We start from the raw sequence: 20756 nt of genomic DNA on the forward strand, positions 1-20756 counted from the left end.
ATTTTAAGGCAATGGGGTTAAGTGACTTGCCCAAGGGCATACAGCTAGACAATTATTAAGTGTGAGGTAGGATTTGAACTCAGGCCCTCCTGACTCCAGGATTGTTGCTCCATCCACTGTACCACCTGGTTGCCCCAATCAGGAAATTTTTGTCTCTCCAAATTTTCTTCACAGAAAAAGACAAAACCACCTCAGAGGGAACATAGAGCAGCAGAAATAGAAGGAGCGGTAAAGCAGTTGTCCTTCTAAGACAACTTGAAAAGACCCCAGGGAAGACCAGACTTCCATGGGTAAGGATTTAGCTGAGTGAAGTGCAAACTCCTCCAGGATGACTCTGCAGAATCAATAAACAAAAAGTCCTGGAGGAGCTGGGTTGGGAATCAGTCTCAGCTTCTAGAGCTTCCACCTCATAGACAGTGTTGTAGTTGGAAGACTGAGTTGGAGAAGATTGCAAAAATTTTCATACCTGGCAAGTGCAGTAGCAGAAGGATGGGGACCTGTTGGCTATGGGCACTTGCAGGAGAGCAAGTCCTTGGTTTTGGTTCCAGGGCAGAGAGGATAGCTATCATTTGTAATCTCAAGAAGGACCACAGGGAGCAAGGGCATCTTTGGGACAGCATAATTGGGGGTGCTAGTTGTGGCTTTGAGGTGGAGATCAGTGTCCAAGGTTGTGTCCTGGAACAGAGTTCAGAAATTAAGAGAAACCTGAGGCTTAGGGCATCGTTCCCCACATCTAAGAACTAGAATTTGATTGTAAATAATAACTGCTAAAAGCAAAATAAACTAATGAAACTTAAAATGAAAAAGCAAAGGAAAAAGAATCCAACCATAGATTGCTAATATTGGGATAGAGAAGATCTAGGTTCATATTCAGAGGAAGATAATGAAACTTTAAAAAAACCCACTCCTTTTCCAATGATAAATGTCAAATGGTCCCATGCCCAAAAAGAGTTCTTGGAAAAACTTAAAAAGGACTTTAAGAATCAAATAAGAGAAATTTAAAAAAATAAAAATAAAAGCAATCAAAGAAAATTGTGAAAATTATAGAAAAAAAAGTAAACCAACTTGAAATAGAGAATCAAAGACTAAAGGAAAGAATAATTCCCTAAACACATTTTAAGACATCAAGAAATAAATAATAAAGCAAAATCAAAAAAATGAAAAAATAGAAGAGAATGCAAATATATAATTATAAAAACAACTGATTTGGAGAATAAATTGAGAAAAGGCTATATAAGAATAGTCAGACTCCCTGAAAATAGTGATTGGAAAAAAGAGCCTCTTGGTTATATCATTACAAGAAATTGTCAAGGAAAATTGCTCTGAAATTCTAAAACAAGAAGGTAAAGCAGAAATAGGAAAAACCACAGATCATCTCCTGAAAGAGATTCCAAGAGGAAAACTTTCAGAAATAAAGCTCCCAGGTTAAGGAGAAAATATTGTAAACAAGAAGAAAAAAGACAATTATGAAGTTAGAATACTATATTTCATAGAATAAAAGAAGTAGGGTTATGACTGAGGGTAGCTTACCCAGCAAAGTTAAATGTAGTCTTTAATAAAAAAAAAATTGACATTTAATGAACTGAAATACTTTCAGATATTTGTGACAAAAACAGCTGAACTTAATCAAGCAAAATTTGATATAAGAGAGCCAGGAGAAATATAAGGTAAACATTAAAGATTAATTATAAGGGACTCAACAAGGTCAAATTATTAACTTCTTAAATGTGAAAATGTTATTAGAATTCTTAAGACTGTCATATTATTTGGGTACTTTGAAAGAAAGACTTGGGTAGAGCTGATTCTAGAGGTGATTCTAAAAAATAAAACTATAGGGAGAGATAAAAAGGCATAATTATCTCATATAAATGAGACATGAAAGGAAGAATTAATTGATGCAGAAAAAGTGAATGGAAGGGAAGGGGAAGTTGCACTTTCATCAGAAATGAGTTAAAGAGGAAATAACATCCATACATACATACATGTATATATACATTGTATGTATATGAGTGTATACATATGCATACACACAAATACATCTATATCTAGAAAGGTATAAAATTTTTCTAAATTTAGTAATAAATAAGAAGCCAAAGGGAAAGAGTGGATGGACAACACAAGGGAGGGCCTCTTAGAAGGGTGAGTAGGTTAAGGAATAAAGAGGGCAAGGTAGCAGGTAGAAGTAACTTAGAAGAGTGAGGAGGGAAAGAGTAAATAGAGTGAGAAGGATAGTGAGGAAAAATAGGAAGGAGGGAAATATATAACAAGTAATTATAGTTTAGAATTAAATGGAATGAATTTACCCATAAAATGGAAATGGATAGCAGATTAAACATCTGAATTCAACAATATGTTGCTTTTAGAAAACACAATAAAAATGAGAGATACACACAAAAATAAAATAAAGGACTAGAGTAGGATTTATTATGTAAAAAAGGCAGGGGAGTTGATCACGATCTCAGACAAAGTTAAGGCTAAGGTGAATTTGGTTGAAGAAGAAAACTAGAGAAATGACACTAATAACTAAACAGTGTGAACTGTTTAATGTACCTGCCAAGGTAGACAAAGAAACTACATGAACATTAACATAGAACACGATTTATACAAATAATTGTACATAATTGGAATAACATTTTTTGTTCATGGGTGAAGCTAATATAGTAGAAAATGATCATTTTTGTCTAATTGATATATTTATTCCATGCCATCCCAATTAAATTACCAAAAAAATTGAGTTAGAAAAAATAATAAAAAAGTTCATTTGGAAGAACAAAAAAGTAAGAAATTTCAAAGAAACTAGTAGAAAAAATGTAAAGGAAGAAGATTCAGCAGTATCAAATCTTCAACTGTCTCATAAGATGAGAGCCTTGTTGAAATAAGTACAAAATGGATAATTTGATTACTTTGAATTTAAAGTTTCTCGTATAAATAAAACCAATGTACCCAAGAATAGAAGGAATGCAGAAAATTGGGGGAAAACATTTCATGAACAATCTCTCTGATAGGATGTGATTGTATTGGAATCTTCTATGATATAGAAAATGAAGAGCTGGCTGATTTAGGGGAAAAAATGAAAAGACTTGGATCTACAAAGGAAAATGTTATCCACCTCCAGAAAGAGATGGAACTATGCACAGTATGGGCTTACATATGTGTGTATGATTATATGTGTGTGTATATGTCTGTCTGTTTATAGATAGCTGTATATATGTACATATGTATATGCACACTTAATTGTAATCTTCTTTGGGTGGTGGGATAGGGGGAGGAAGGGAGGGAGGAAAAAAAAGTTAAAAGTATACAAAAGAGGGGCGGATAGGTCAGACACTTAATAATTACCTAGCTGTGTGGCCTTGGGCAAGCCACTTAACCCCATATGCCTTGGAAAAAAACCTAAAAAAACAAAAGTACACAGAAGAGAACAAAAGAAAACCAACAAGGAAGCAAAGAAAAGCTGAGTAGCTTTAAAAACAATGAGTGATATATATTATGGAGGTTTTTTGAAATGGATATCTATTGTTTTGTGTTGAATCATCTCATGTTCTGTTGTATACAAGGAAATGTTCTTTTTTTTCTTGTTTTGTATTTGAGTTTAAATAGGAAAAAAGTGGGGGGGGGGGCAGACCCAAGATGGTGGCGTGAAGGCAGCATTCCCAGACAACTCCGACCACCCACCCCCCCAAAAAAACAAACAAATGAGGGCTCTAGCCAAAATTTAGTGGGGCAGAACCCACAGAAAGACTGAGTGATGCATTTTCCCAGTCCAAGATAACTTAGAACCTCCACAGGAAAGGTGTGCTTCACCAAGACCTGGGGTGGGAAAAAAAGCCACTGCACAGCCCAGCCCAGCTCAGCAAAGCCCAGTCCAGCCCAGCCCAGAGATCACCAGCAACAGCTTGAAGGGAAGAGGAGAGAACTCTGCTGCACCTGGGTGAGTGTGGAGTGAGGAGCACTGGCCACTGAACCTGCAGCAAGAATCAGGAGAAAGCAGCCTGCACACCCAGAGAAGGTAAGAGAAGTCTGCAAGAGATCTCCCTGCTCTCCCTGGGGCAGGACTCTGCTGTTTGCCTACATTCAGACTCAGGGTGCAGTTTAGGCTTCCTTACTAAGATAGCTGGTACCGCCTTATAGCCCCAGGGCAGAGGGCAGTGCTGTGGTCATCTACATATCAAAGCACTGGCTAGAGAACTGAAGACCTTGAAAGAATAAAGGTCCCAGTGGGGCATCCCCCCCCACAAAAAACAACCCCAAAGCCTTGGAAGTGCTGTAAATTAGCCTTGGGCTGAGGAAATGAGTAAACTACAGAAAAAGAAGGATCTGACCATAGAGAATTACTTCTGTCCTATGGAAGATCAAAACACATACTCTGAAGATGATAAAATTGAAGCTTCTGTATCCAAAACCTCCAAGAGAAATAGAGAATGGGCTCAGACTGTGGATGAGCTCAAAAAAGACTTTGAAAAGCAATTCAGGGAGGTGAAGGAAAAATTGGGAGGAGAAATGAGAGCAATGCAGAAAAATCATGAAAACCAAATCAAAAGCTTGGTGAAAGAAACACAAAAAAATACTGAAGAAAATAATATGTTAAAAACCAGTTTAGGCCTAATGCAAAAAGCAAAACAAAAGGCAAATGAGGAGAAGAATGCCTTAAAAAGCAGAATTGGCCAGCTGGAAAAGGAGATCAAAAAGCTCTCTGAAGAAAATAACTCCTTCAAATGCAAAATGAAACTAAAGGAAGCTGATGACTTTGCAAGAAATCAGGAAGAAATAAAACTCTTCCAAAAAAGCCAAAAATTAGAAGAAAATGTGAAATATCTCATTGGAAAAACAGCTGACCTTGAAAACAGATCCACAAGAAATAATTTGAAAATTATTGGACTATCTGAAAGCCACGGCCAGGAAAAGAGCCTAAACTTCATTTTTCAAGAAATAATACAGCAAAATTGCCCTGAGATCCTAGAAACTGAGGCTAAAATAGAAATTGAGAGAATTCACCAGTCACCCCCTGAAAGGGATCCCAAAAGAAAAACTTCCAGGAATATTATAGCCAAATTCCAAAACTCCGAAATCAAAGAGAAAATTCTAAAACCTGCAAGAAACAGACAATTCAACTACCAAGGCTCCATAGTCAGGATTACACAGGATCTGGCAGCATCTACATTAAGGGCTCTTAAGGATTGGAATATGATATTCCAGAAGGCAAAAGATCTTGGTTTACAACCAAGAATCAATCACCCAGCAAAAATGAACATCCTCTTTCATGGAAAAAGATGGATTTTCAATGAAACAGGGGACTTTCAAACTTTCCTAATGAGACGACCAGAGCTGAATAGAAAGTTTGATCTCCAAGTACAGGACTCTGGTGAACCATAGAGGGAGTGAAAGAGAGGGACTAACTATGAGGAACTTGATGATGCTGAACTGTTTGTATTCCTTGCATGGGAAGAAGATATTAATAACTCATATGAACTTTCTCATTTATAAGAGCGGTTAGAAGGAGTATATATAGACAGGACATAAGAAGGAGTGGAATATAATGGTATGATGTGGTAAAAGGATGGAGTTAAAGAGCGATGGGGGAAAATACTGGAAGGAAGGAAAAGGAGATGAAGAAGCTGAGAGATTTCACGTAAGAGTCAAAAAAAGCTTTTTTCAATGGAGGGGAGGAGGGAAGGAAAGGGGGAATGAGTGAGCCTTCATTCTCATTGGAAATGGCTCAGGGAGGAAATGGCATACACACTTAATAGGGTGAGGAAATCTGTCTTGCCCTGGAGAAAGATGGGAGGAAAGGGATGGGATGAGGGGGAATGGGGGGGGGGCGGAATAGGTGACAGAAGAGAGGAAAGATCAAGGGAGAGGGTACTCAGATGCAACACACTTTTAGACAGGGCCAGGATGAAAGGAGAGAAAGAATAGAATAAATGAGAGTGGGGAGGAATAGAGTGGAGGTACAATTAGTAATAGCAACTGAGGGAAAAATATTGAAGCAACTTCTCTGGTGGATTTATGATAAAGAAAGGAACTCGCCCCAGAGACAGAGCCATTGGAATCTGAACACAGACTGAAGTACAATTTTTTTTCTCTCTCTCTACTCTTGAGGTTTCCCATCTTCTGGAGGGGGGGGGGGGGGGGTTATGTTTATTCTTATGTTTACACTTACAACATTCAATTTACATCAATGTATGGCATGGAAACAATGTAGAGACTGTCAGACAGCCTTGGGGGGGTGGGGGGGGGAAATTATAGAATTCAGAGCCTTGAAGAAAATGATGGGTACAACTTACTATTGCATATAATTGGAAAACAAATAAAATATTTTTTTAAAAAAGTCTGTAAAATTCAAAAAATAAAAAAAGGGAAAATATTGTCTTTAGAGCCATAAATCTTTTGGAAGCTAAGGTCTAAAAGAAGCAGAAGTGATATGGAGGGGGTTATCACCAACAGGTAAGTTGGCAGCAAATCTAGGAGTTAGAGTCAGAGGTGAACAGTCCCTTTGTACTAAAAAGAATTAAGTGTTCTAGAACAAGTAACCACATGATACACCTTATTTGGCCCCATTTTTTTTCCCTTAAGGGGACCCAGCCAAATCAACCTCGCAACCTGGCAGTTTTGTAGTCCTATCAGCAAAGTCAATTTCATTGTGAAAATGTCCAGTTAAATCAACCCCAAAGTAAGCAGTTCATCGACCAAAAGACAGCATCTTAGGCCTATCTGATTGGGTTTGTGTGACTATTCAGCCCAGATCTGTGGGGATGGAAGTGATGTTGCCTTTTACATCCTTTCCTGATTCAGATCAAAAGTTGGAAATCCTTCTTTTTTGTTTTGTTTTCTCATGAATGCTGACAAAGGGTGAGCAACAAGTCTTTTCAGTATGCATTTCCTATTTAAGGAAGTTGATACCCTCCCTTGCCTTGAAACCTAGATGAGCAGCATATCTTGGGTCCCTTCTTGCTTGTGGGAGAGAACAATGCCTGTAACAGTTCTTATCTAAACTAAATGGGAACTAACCCACCTACTGTTAAAGGAATGAATGAACTTGGGGAAGGGCAGCAAAATAACACTGCTATTTCACTGGGAATAGCAGTCTGGTGGCAGCATTACTACTTTACACCTATAAGGTGATATGGTACCGAAGAAAGAAGGATCAAACTTTGGGAACTGCATTCTGGTTTTTCCTCAGCATTAACAATGAAACTCAAAAAATCAGGTGAAAAAGAAAGACTCAAGATTTCCAGGGAAGCTGAGGTGGAGAAATGAATAGAATGCTGGGGCTAAGAGTCAGGAAGACTCATCTTCTTTGAGTTCAAATCTGGTCTCAGGCAGTTAGTAGGTGTGTGATCCTGGTCTGATCACTTACTGCCTTAGTTTCCATCTGTAAAATGAGCTGGAGAAGGAAATGGCAAACCACTAGTATTTCTAAATGACTTATGAAGTCAGTATCTTCATCAATCCATAAAATATGGTTCCTTCTTTTTTCTGTTTTGAAAATTTTTTATGTTAATTTTATAATTTCTTCTGTTTAAGAAGCTCTTCCAGAGACTTTTTTAGACCTAGTAAATCTATGTAATCATATTTAATTTTAAACATTTTAAAAATTAGTTTCCTTCTATTGCTAAATCCATAATTCTATGATCTGCCCAGATCATGATGTCCCATAGTTTCACTTGACAATTTTGTAAATTGACTCCTAGATAATCTATGTGATTTCCTCTAATTTCAAAATTCTGCATTTTTAGCAATATAACATGTAATTTTTGATATCAGCTAATCTAGGCTCTTAGACAGTAAAGTGGCCTGGAGTCAGGAAGACTGAGTTTAAATTCATCTTCAGGCACTTAATAGTTGTGTGCTTGGTCAAATCATTTAACCCTATTTGCCTCAGTTTCCTCATCTTTAAAATGAGCTGGAGAGGGAAATGGCAAACCACTCCAGGATCTCTACTAAGAAAACTCCAAATGGGGTCATGAATAATGAAACATAACTGAAAAATGACTGAATAATAAGAAATCCAGGCTATATGCTGCTTTCAGTTACACTCATCTTCTTTCACATGTTGCTTTGTAGTTACTTCTACTTTTCTGGTTTTCTCAGTTATAATCTCTCTCTCTCTCTCTCTCTCTCTTTCACACACACACACACACACACACACACACACACACACACACACACACAGAGCAGGTGACTGTGGTTGAATATATCCAACAAGACATCAGACCTCTCTCTTGGTATGAGAGCCCTACCCACTCCAGTCCCAGCAAAATAGGGACAGGGAATTGCACCAAGAGGAGTAACAACTTCAAGGCCAGTCCCCTGTAGCTTAGAAATCATTACATAACCTTTCAAGAAACCCAAAATCCTTATAGGACTCTCTCCAGCAACTAACAATACTGGAGTAACCAACAAGTTCTCTGATGTTCCTCTGGTTAGAGATTTACACCATTTAGTCAATATAATCACATAATTTAAGGTGGGAGAAGTAAGACTCTACAGATAGTAAAGCCTGAGTATGGTCATTCCTAGGTTTGCAGCAGGACAAAATTTTAGAATTCTCCCAGACTTTTGTATCATTCCAAATGATGTTACAGTTCAGATGTTCAGATGAAGCCTTCTTTTTCTTTTTTTTTAGGTTTTTGTAAGGCAAATGGGGTTAAGTGACTTGCCCAAGGCCACACAGCTAGGTAATTATTAAGTGTCTGAGACCGGATTTGAACCCAGGTACTCCTGACTCCAGGGCCAGTGCTTTATCCACTGTGCCACCTAGCCACCCCCAAACCTTATTTTTCTGTTGAATTTTCCTTACCCATTCTTTTCCTCCTCCTCCTCCTCCAGAAGTAAAGCCAGTGACTAAACATATTAGCCTCATCCTCAGATGGACCCCAGCTTTCCTTTATCTTGTGCAGAAATTATGCAGGTTGGGGTTGAGAGCAGCATTTCACAGAAACTCTTTCCTTCCAAAACTCCAAAAGCCAACAAATTAAGACTTTAGCCAAAATTTAGAGGGGCAGAACTCACAGAAAGACTGAGTGATACATTTTCCCAGTCCAAGATAACTCGGAAGTTCCATGAGAAAGGTGTGTTTCACCAAGATTGGGGGGTTGGAAAAAAAGCCGTGGCCACTTTGTAGCCAAACGCAGCCCAGCCCAGCCCAGGGATCACCAGCAGCAACTTGAAGGGGCCATGAGAAAATTTTGCTACACCAGAACAAGTGTGGAGTGAGGAGCACCAGTTGCATAATGTATGGAAGGAGTTAACATAGCCCTTTAAAGATTCCATTTTCATCATGGAACAGAGTGACATGGTCAAAGATGTATCTTAAGAATCACAGTCTTGAGGGGTGGCTAGGTGGGGCAGTGGATAAAGCACTGGCCCTGGAGTCAGGAGTACCTGGGTTCAAATCCGGTCTCAGACACTTAATAATTACCTAGCTGTGTGGCCTTGGGCAAGTCACTTAACCCCATTTGCCTTGCAAAACCTAAAAAAAAAAAAGAATAGCAGTCTTGGCTATGAGCCTACTATTATTCCCCTTGCCCACATTTTTAAAATGGCTTCCCAATAACAAGGAGGGATGTATAATAAGGAGGGATCTCCCATTTTATCTCAAGAATGCTCATGCAATGTGAGGGAAGGAAAATGCATTCTTCTTTTTTTAGGCTTTTTTTGCAAGGCAAATGGGGTTAAGTGGCTTGCCCAAGGCCACACAGCTAGGTAATTATTAAGTGTCTGAGACAGGATTTGAACCCAGGTCCTCCTGACTCCAGGGCTGGTGCTCTATCCACTGTGCAATCTAGCTGTCCCAGGAAAATGCATTCTTGACTTTAATCCTCATCTATTACTGACCCTCCTCAGATCAAGTAAACCCAAAGTGATAAAAAATTTGATTAAAAATTGAGGTTGGGGTTGAGAGCAGCATTTCACAGAAACTCTTTCCTTCCAAAACTCCAAAAGCCAACAAATTAAGACTTTAGCCAAAATTTAGAGGGGCAGAACTCACAGAAAGACTGAGTGATACATTTTCCCAGTCCAAGATAACTCGGAAGTTCCATGAGAAAGGTGTGTTTCACCAAGATTGGGGGGTTGGAAAAAAAGCCGTGGCCACTTTGTAGCCAAACGCAGCCCAGCCCAGCCCAGGGATCACCAGCAGCAACTTGAAGGGGCCATGAGAAAATTTTGCTACACCAGAACAAGTGTGGAGTGAGGAGCACCAGTTGCAAAACCTGCAGGGAGAATCAGGGGAAACCAGCCTGCACCTCCAGAGCATAGCCCACAGATGGTAAGGGGGTCAGGGGGGACTGCAGAAATCTCTCTGTTCTCTCTGGGACAGAACTCTGCCCTTTGCCCACACTCAGATCCAGGTTGTAGTTTGGCCTTCCATACTAAGATAGCAGGGATCCTCACAAGGGCAGAGGGGAGTGCCTGTGGTCATCAACATATCAAAGAACAGGCAAGAGAGCATTTGCCCTTGGAGGAATAAAGGTCCCAGTGGGGTGTGCCAAAAACCCCCCAAAGCGGGTGTCCCAATAATACTCAAAAAGTTCAGGAAGCACCCCAAAACAAGGCACAAGCTGGAGAAATGACTAAACAGAAAAAAAGAGGAACACCATTGAGAAATGCATTGTCTATGATCCCAAGAATTCTCAATCTGTAGATGAGGAAATACAAGCTCCTGGTTATCTAAAGACTCCATGAAAAACAGAAGTTGGGCTCAGGCTATAACAGAGCCCCCCCCCCCAAAAAAAATTTTGAAAATCAAGGGAGATAGAAGAAAAATTGGGAAAAGAAATGAGAGAGATACAGGAAAAACATGAAAAAGAAGTCAGCAGCTTAGTCAAGGAGATGCAAAAAAAGGCTGAAGAAAATAGCATGTTAAAAACCAGCATGGGGGTGGCTAGGTGACAAAGTGGATAGAGTACAGGCCCTGGAGTCAGGAGAACCTGAGTTCAAATCCGGCCTCAGACACTTAATAATTACCTAGCTGTGTGACCTTGGGCAAGCCACTTAACCCCATTTGCCTTTCAAAAATCTAAAAAAAAAAACCCATCATAGGTCAAATGGATAAAACAGTTCAAAAAGTCATTGAGGAGAAGACTTTAAAAAGCAAAGCTGGCCAGATGGAAAAGGAGATAAGAACGCTCTTTGAGGAAAATACATACTTCAGATGTAGAATGGAGCTAAAAGAAGCTGATGACTTTACAAGAAGGCAAGACACAATACTTCAACAACAAAAGAGTGAAAAATTAGAAGAAAATGTGAAACATCTCATTGAAAAAACTGATCTGAAAACATATTCAGGAAAGATAATTTAACAATTATTGGGATACCTGAAAGTCATGATCAGGAAAAGAGCCTTGTCCTCATTTTTAAAGAAATCCTACAGGAAAATTGCCCTACTATCTTGGAAGCAGAGGGCAAAATAGAAACTGAGAGAACCTACCTATCTTCCCCCAGAAAGAGATTCAAAAAAATAGGCAAGTTCCAGAACTCCCAAGTGAAAAAGAAAATATTACAAGCAGCCAGAAGAACACTATTCAAATATCATGAAGCTGCAGCTAGGATCACACAGGACTTAGCAGCAACTACATTAAGGGCTCATAGGGCTTGGAATATAATATTCTGGAAGGCAAAAGAGCTTAGAATGCAACCAAGAATCAAGTACCCAGCAAAACTGAACATCCTCTTCCAGAGGAAAAGATGAACTTTCAATGAACCAGGGGAATTTCAAATGTTCCTGTTGAAACGACCAGAGTTGAACAGAAAGTTTGACCTTCAAATACAGGACTCAGGTGAATCATAGAGAGTGGAGGAGAAGGGTAAAATATGAGGGACTTAATGATGATGAACTACATATATATTCCTGCATAGAAAAATGATACTGATAATACTCATATGAAACTTCTCATTTAACAGATCAGGTAAAAGGAGCTTTTATAGATGAAGCACAGGAGAGAGCTGAATCTGAAGATATATTGTAAAAATGGAATTAATGGCTAAAAAGGAAATGCACTAGGAGAAAGAGAAAGGAGAGGTGGAATAGGATAAGATATTTCATATAATAGATACTTTTTTTTACAATGCACTTTTGCAATGATATGGGAGGGGGGAAGGAGAGGGGGAATGAAGGAACCTTCACTCTCAACAGAAATGGCTCAGAGAAGAAACACTCAATAGGGTGTAGACATCTAGAGTGAAAAGGAAAGAAAGAGGAAAGGGGGAAGGGGGGGATGTGGGTGACAGAGGAGAGGGTAGATCATAGAAGAGAACAGTCAGATATAATACATTTTCTTTTTTACTTCTCGCAAGGGGCTGGGATTGGGTGGCCTGTCCGGGACCATAAGGCTGGATGGTTGCTAGGTCTCAGGGGTGGTATGTGGGCTCAGGGCCTCTTGGCCCCAGGGTCGGTGAGCAGTCTGCTGCGCTACTCAGCCACCCTATAGCATATTTTAGAAGAGAGACAGAGTGGATGGTGAAATCACTTGCCCCTTTCCACAAGGAGCAGATGGATGACAGAGCCAAGGTTCAAATCAAGGCTTCTTACCTCACTGCAATCCTCACTCTTCACTCCTTTTATAGTCAAATCTCTTCTAAATGATCATATTAAGCCTTCCAGCTTGGAAGATGCTTTCATCTCTTCCCTGCCAATCTATTATCATCAATTCTTGCAAAGAACAAACTTGCACATCTTCCAAAAAGCGTATTTTAGAAGAGAGACAGAGTGAAAGGAGAGAGAAAATATAATGTATGGTAGTGGGGAGGAATGGATGGAAGGATTTACAATCAGCAACAGCAACAGTGCAAAAATCTGGAAGTAACTTTTAGGATGGATTTATCATAAAGAAAGTGATCCACCCGAGACAGAGCTGATGGTATCAGAACACATTTTTTTTCTCTTTATTTCTCATGAGGGTCTATATTTTTGGGGGAGGGACGTTTATGTTTACTCTTAAACAAGAATATTTTAGTAATGTATAAAAACACATCACTTGTACAAAAATATTCATAGCAGCCCTGTTTGTGGTGGAAAAGAATTGGAAATTAAATGAATGTCCTTCAATTGGGGAATGACATAGCAAACTGTGGTATATGTATGTCATAGAACACTATTGTTCTATTAGAAACCAGGAGGGAAGGGAATTCAGGGAAGCCTGGAAGGATTTGCATGGACTGATGTTGAGCAAGATGAGCAGAACCAGAGGAACATTGTGCACCCTGGCAGCAACATGGGGGTGATGATCAACCTTGATGGGCTTGCTTGTTCCATTAGTTCCATGAGTGTAATGATCAGGCACAATACTTTATTCTTCTTCCTTAGGGATATGATTTCTCTCTCATCACATTCAACTTAGATCAATGTATACATTGGAAGCAATGTAAAGACTAACAGAATGTCTTCTGTGGGGGGTGGGGGAGGGAAGCAAGAATGGGGGAAAAGAAAAAGGTCTTCTATTTAATACACCACTTGCTTAATCCATTTCCCTGTGATTTAAGCAGCAGTGGTACAGGCCTTTGTAGATTCTAAATATATCACAATCATTTTTGAGTGTCTGAGTTAATCATCTCCCCCTTCACTCCCACTCCTCCACCATCATGGTTATATTATTTTGGTTATAATTATTTTGGTTCCCCAGGTTTTTAACCTTGATATTTTGGCCTTGAGGAATTTAAATGGTCAATAGGATTCTGCTGATCCTTCCTGTGCAATAATACATCTCTATCCCTCTTCATTTCCATAGCCTTCCTCATAAACCAGGCCCTTGTAATAGCAATCTTACTAACACAGTATTCTCTTTCAAGTCCCCAGGCTCCAAATCCTCTCTGTTCCAGTCCATCCTACAACCTGCAGGTTAGTTTATCTTATATGCTGGTTGTTCTTGTTTTAACCATATCTCTGCCCCTTCAGAACTACAGAAGTTTCTCATTATCAATACTGTCAAATTGAAATTCCTTTATCAATTCTTTCACAGGATTATAGATAAAAAGCTGGGAAGGGCCTTCCATACTAAACCATCTCACCCACAGATGAGGATGGTGAAATCACTTGCCCCTTTCCACAAGGAGCAGATGGATGACAGAGCCAAGGTTCAAATCAAGGCTTCTTACCTCACTGCAATCCTCACTCTTCACTCCTTTTATAGTCAAATCTCTTCTAAATGATCATATTAAGCCTTCCAGCTTGGAAGATGCTTTCATCTCTTCCCTGCCAATCTATTATCATCAATTCTTGCAAAGAACAAACTTGCACATCTTCCAAAAAATATTTCTAATTAATTCCACTCACTTCTCCAGTCATTCCTCTTGCTTCCCTCACCACTTGATGTATAGAATTCTTTCTTTTTATCATATCTCCCTTGAATTTATTTACAGAATCTCAAATATGAAAGCAATCTTATAGACCTTTGTAGGACAAGTTCCTAAACAGAAATCCTTCTGATGACAATCCCTGATGAGGAATTATTTACTACTACTTAAAGAATTCTAATACTTGACACTTCAGAACTTTTTGAAGTAATCCACTTAGCTTTTGGAAAATTTTAATTTGGGGAAGAATTTTCCTATAATTGAGAGGATGGAGATGATAAAAGCTGGCATTCATATAGTATCCCAAGGATTTTTTAAAGCAAACTTTCCATTTATTTATTTGTTTGTTTGTTTGTTTGTTTTATTTATTTTAACAATCACTTTATTTTTTATTTTTTATTAAAGATATTATTTGAGTTTTACAATTCCCCCCCCCATCTTACTTCCCCTCTCCCCGCTCCCCCCACGGAAAGCAATCTGTCAGTCTTTACTTTGTTTCCATGTTGTACATTGATCCAAATTGGGTGTGATGAGAGAGAAATCATATCCTTAAGGAAGAGACAAGAAGTCTAAGAGATAACAAAATCAGACAATAAGATCTGTTTTTTCTTTCCTAAATTAAAGGGAACAGTACTTGAACTTTGTTCAAACTCCACAGATCTTTATCTGGCTACAGAAGGCACTCTCCTTTGCAGACAGCCCAAAATTGTTCCTGATTGTTGCACTGATGGAATGAGCAAGTCCTTCAAGGATGATCAACACTCCCATGTTGCTGTTAGGGTGTACAGTGTTTTTCTGGTTCTGCTCATCTCACTCAACATCAGTTCATGCAAATCCCTCCAGGCTTCCCTGAAATCCCAGTCCCTCCTGGTTTCCAATAGAACAATAGTGTTCCATGACATACATATACCACATTTTGCTAAGCCATTCCCCAATTGAAGGACATTTTCTTTTCTTTGCCACCACAAACAGGGCTGCTATAAATATTTTTGTAAAGTAATGTTTTTACCCTTTTTCCTCATCTCTTCAGGGTATAGAGCCAGTAGTGGTATTGCTGGGTCAAAGGGTATGCACATTTTTGTTGCTCTTTGGGGGTAGTTCCAAATAGCTCTCCAGAAAGGTTAGATGAGTTCACAGCTCCACCAACAGTGTAATAGTGTCCCAGATTTCCCACAACCCATCCAACAATAACCATTATCCTTTCTGGTCATATTAGCCAATCTGAGAGGTGTGAGGTGGTACCTCAGAGAAGCTTTAATTTGCATATCTAATAAGTATTGATTTAGAGCAATTTTTCATATGGCTATGGATTGCTTTGATCTCATCTGTAAATGCATTTGCATATCATTTGACCATTTGTCAATTGGGGAATGGCTTTTTGTTTTAAATAAACATTCATTTAAAAAATTATTTTTGAATCTCAAATTCTTTTCCTCCCTCTAACCCCTTCCCTACCATTAAAAAAAAGCAAGCAATAGGGGTGGCTAGGTGGGGCACAGTGAATGCACAGCTAGGTGGCACAGTGGATAGAGCACTGGCCCTGGAGTCAGGAGTACCTGAGTTCAAATCCAGCCTCAGGCACTTAATAATCACCTAACTGTGTGGCCTTGGGCAAGCCATTTAACCCCATTGCCTTGCAAAAACCTAAAAGAAAAAAAGAAGCAAGCAAATATGATAGCACTTATACACACGAAGTCTTCAAAAACATATTTTCATATGCTCTTAGGTCTTCAAAATATTTTAAAACATTATCTCATTTTATCCTTAACACAACCCTGGAGGTAGTTGCTACTATTACCTTCATTTTATAGTTGAGAAAACTAAAGCAGAGAGAGGTTATATGACTTGCTTGAAGTCACACAGTTTCTGTCTGAAGCCTGATTAGAATGTTGATTACAGGGTTAGTTAGGTGGTACAGTGGATAGAGCACCAGCCCTGGAGTCAGGAGTACCTGAGTTCAAGTCCACCCTCAGACCTAGCTGTGTGGCCTTGGGCAAGCCACAGTCCTATTGCCTTGCAAAAAACAAAAAAGTTAGAGAAGCAGAATCACATTTTCCTTTCTTGGTTGCTCAACATTTTGAATAACAAAGTGACTTGCCCAAGTTCACACAGCTAAGTAAGTTTTAAGTTTCTGAAGCTAAATGTCAACTCAGGTCCTCCAGGGTCAGGTGTTCTTTTCACTATGCCCCAATCACTAATTCTTTATGCCTCTGCTCTGATTTTATACTCTGCTGCCTTTTTTTCTCCATTGGCTGGTTGGTCTCTAGAATACTCTCACTCATCATTTTTATTTCCCCTTCCATTGATTATCACTTTAACTATATCATTGATGTTCTTAACGCTCTCCTCATGGAAGCATAGATGGTGCAGGGATAGAATGCTAGACCTGGAGTCAGGAATAGTCATCTTTCTGAATTTAAATCTGCCTTCAAATACCTACTAGCTATGTGACGCAGAGCAAATCACTTAATCCTGCTTACCTCAGTTTCCTCATCTGTAAAATAACTGGAGAAGAAAACGACAAATCATTCCAGTATCTTTGCCAAGAAAACACTATATGGGGGGGGGGCATGAAGAGTTGGACATGACTTAAAAAAAAAAAAGATTAAACAGCAGCAACAACTCAATTTAAGTACCAATACAAAAGTGAGCCAGCCTCTGACATCAGGTAGCTTACATTCAACCAAATTTATTAGATCTCTTCTCATCCTTTGATTCCTATGGACCTTCATTACCATTTCCATGAAGCACAGGAAGGAAGCTATATTCTCTGCAGAAGATAGTTATACTTTCTAGAGGAAGAATCTTGAACTTGTTAACATCGTTCCAAAGACTCGTGGCCCTTCTTCCCTTCCTTATCTCTGTCATATTCTTTTCTCCTTCAATAACTACTGCAGATTTGAATCTCCTCCTACTTTTTCAGATTAATCCTCCTTCCAATGTTCTCTTAAAGGACTTTTTGCATTCATACAAATAACACTTCATGCTCTAGGATAAGCCACAAAGTAGAAAAATAATTCTCCATCTCCTTTTATCTCTCACTTTCTACAACAGGGAGAACAATGCTCACTATTCACCCTTAGTTACTACTTGTTACTAACAGGAAAACAAACCTATCATGGATTACTGGGATGGTGAAAAGATGACTTGGAAGTCAAGTCTTAGAAGATCTCAGTTTGAGTCCCTCCTTTTCCAATCACTTTGCCTTAGGCAAACCACTGTTATTTCTCTGCACCTCATTTTCCTCAGTTGTAAAATTAAGGAGGTTGGACTTCATGCTCTTGGCAATGCCTTGCAGCTCTTGTGGTTAAATGGATATTTGATTACCATCCTTCTATTCTCAAAAGAATCTTTGTTATTTAGTTGTTCCAGTCATGTCCATCTCTCCATGAACCCAATTGGGGTTTTCTTGGCAAAGATATTGGAGTGTTTTTTCTCATTTCCTTCTCCAGCTTAGATTACAGATGAGGAAACTGAGGCAAACAGGGTGAAGTGACTTGCCCGATTGTCACACAGGTAGTATCTGAGGTCAGATTGGAAAATTAAATGTATATTTGAATTCCATACCTTCCTTCTCTACTTAACTAAAAGAACCTTGGATCTCTACAGCTACCGCTTGTTAAGGTCTCAGCAATCTGCCTACTTATTGTGCCTGAGGCTCCCAAGTATTGGTTGCTTAGGTATTTGATTTGCAATTAGCAGATTCCTGCCAACAACCTAACACAAACTGTTGCCTTCAAGTATTATGTTCTGAAAGGTCTTATAAGGAAATTTTATTTCTAGTCATTCTAATTCTCTGTCTCTCTGTGTCTGTCTCTCTCCCCCATTTGTCATTTTCCTACCACTGATTAATTATCAGATACTGTCCACTTGTCTCATTTCTTCTGTGTTGTGATGGGTATCTTACAGCCTCTGACAGAAGCAGAAAAATCTCAGTTGGCAAAGAACCTGAATGGGAATCCCTTCTATGATGTCTCTGATAAGTGGTCATACAGTCTCTGCTTAGAAATTTTCAGAACTCAGGAATCCACGACATAGTTTGGACTTCCCATTTTACTTGTGGACTGCCTGAATGGTAAGGAAGTTTTTTTTTACATTGAGAGGAAATAGGCCTTTTTCCAACTTCCCATTATTGTTCCTAATACTGTCCCCTACAGATAGGCAAAAAAAAAAAATCTAATCTCTTCCACATGACAGCCTTTCAAATATTTAGAGAAAGCTATCAAATCTTCTCTTAAACTTTTTCTTTTGTAGCTAAATACTCTCAAGTCTTACACTTGGTTTTCCTATGATCTGGGCATCATCCTCTATTTCATCTACAAGCATTTTCTCAGACTACCCCCCATACTCTCCTTCCTCATCCCTTCTTGACTTTAGCTCCTAACTAAAATTTCATCTTCTAAGGAAGTCTTTCTCACTCAATCCTAGGGCCTTCTCTCTTTTAATTCCTTTATACTCCATATATAACTTGTTTATAGATGTTTCCCCCTCCCCCATCAGAGAGTGAAATCCTCGAGGGCAGTGATTGTCTCCTTTCTCTTTTTGTATCTACAGCATCTAACATGGTGCTTGGTTCTTGACTTAAAATGTGCCTACTTTTGGACATTTTATTGACCATAAAAGTGATCTCTAGTTCTATTTGTCCTCTCTCTGAGAGCAAGAATCTTTCCTTCCATCTCTTGCACACCTCTCTCACAAAACTTGTCCCTTGTTTATCCGTTGGACACTAAAGGATCTAAAAATGTTTAATGAGGAAATGAAGAACATGAAGGAACCATGTCACTGGGCTTTGATTTCCTCATCAATTAAATGAGGCCTTGGACTTCCAAGGTTGTTCAGAACTTATAATCTATTCTAGCAACTCTATAGTAGACTGTAATGGTAAACTAAATGTTTTAATTCTAGGCTTTCAATAGCTTCCTTTTGATGGGTTACATTGAAGATAAGCAGGAAGGATCTGGAAAAAAACAGGTATTGCCTCAAAGGCAAGATCAAGATAAAGAAGTCAAAGCAATGATTTCTGGTGTCAAATTATGAGCAGCAGAGGCTCTTGAGAAGGTCAAAAATAGATAGAAACTTTTTCCCTTTCAATTTTGCATACACAACTGGCAATGATATGCATGAAAATATATAATGAAAACCCTTTTGAACCTACAGGGTAAAGAGACTTTTTGAATGTGAATTGTCTGCCTAAAGGTTTGAGGGTGGTGGTATGATTTTGAGGCCCCCCCAGATCTCCGGGTTTGTCCACAGTCAAAATTGATTTAGGAAATTTCAACTATGAATTTAATTTGCTGGTTTCCAAAATGCAAGCTTGGTAGATTGAAATCTCACAAATTCTGACAACATCTGAGAATTTGAGATATGAAATTAGAAAATCATAGATATTTGATCTTCTGATAAAGAATTAGTCTCATAGAGAGATTAAAATTCATTTCTTAGTTTGTAAAACTTTGCAATAGATTTCATCTTCAGGAGACCAAATCTTTCACTGGTGAAAATACTTCAATGTGACGAAGTTAGTATGCAAGTAATCCTTATATTGCTAAAGAGGGGAAACAATTGTTTTAATAAATGGCACCAGGTAAAAATTTGTCATTTCATGATCAAACTCTTGATGACAAACCTCTTTAGACAACTCTCCAGACAGTTTCTGACTGGTATAACCTATCAAAGTTTCCATTGCACTGGCAAAATCTTGGGAGAAGTCAAGGACATTTGCTCACAATGATAAGGCAAAGAAGGTGGAAGACCTGATAAGAAACAATGTAAAATGGTCCAATTATAGTAATTTTTTCCCCATCTTGTTAGGTAGCTGAATGTATTTGTAATTTTGCTGTGGGAAAATTCAGACTTGAAATATCTAAGTATTTTAGCCCATTTTTCATTGAGTTACCTGGAGAATTTCCATGACAGTTAATATTCTTTTTTGTTTTTAAGGTTTTTTGCAAGGCAATGGGGTTAAGTGGCTTGCCCAAGGCCACACAGATAGGTAATTATTATGTTTGAGGCCGGATTGAACTCAGGCACTCCTGACTCCAGGGCCGGTGCTCTATCCACTGTGCTACCTAGCCGCCCCCAGTTAATACATTCTTAGACTTCTCTCCTCACAAAGCATCCATCTTCACACAATACATGTTTCACAACTATTTGACTTTTTTCCTAATCAGTCAAAAAGGACCAATTACTAACATTGGTAGTGACAGATTCCAAATTACATTAGTGAATTTATTTGAACACCTATGAAAACATAGCACTAATGGCTAAAAACATAAAAATAAACCAAAACCTAAACCATTTTATTTGCTCTAAAAAGGTAAGTTCAGAAATATGGAATATATTTTAAAGAGAATTCCACTTTGGGGAGAAGGCCCTTTAATTTATGGGATGAAGAACTAGTATTTCTCTGTATTTGTTCACTGGAAAGATCCCACTTTTTCTATGTAAGTTTTAATCAATGAATC

Source organism: Macrotis lagotis, chromosome X (genome assembly GCF_037893015.1).
Source record: "Macrotis lagotis isolate mMagLag1 chromosome X, bilby.v1.9.chrom.fasta, whole genome shotgun sequence".
NCBI classification, from domain to species: domain Eukaryota; kingdom Metazoa; phylum Chordata; class Mammalia; order Peramelemorphia; family Peramelidae; genus Macrotis; species Macrotis lagotis.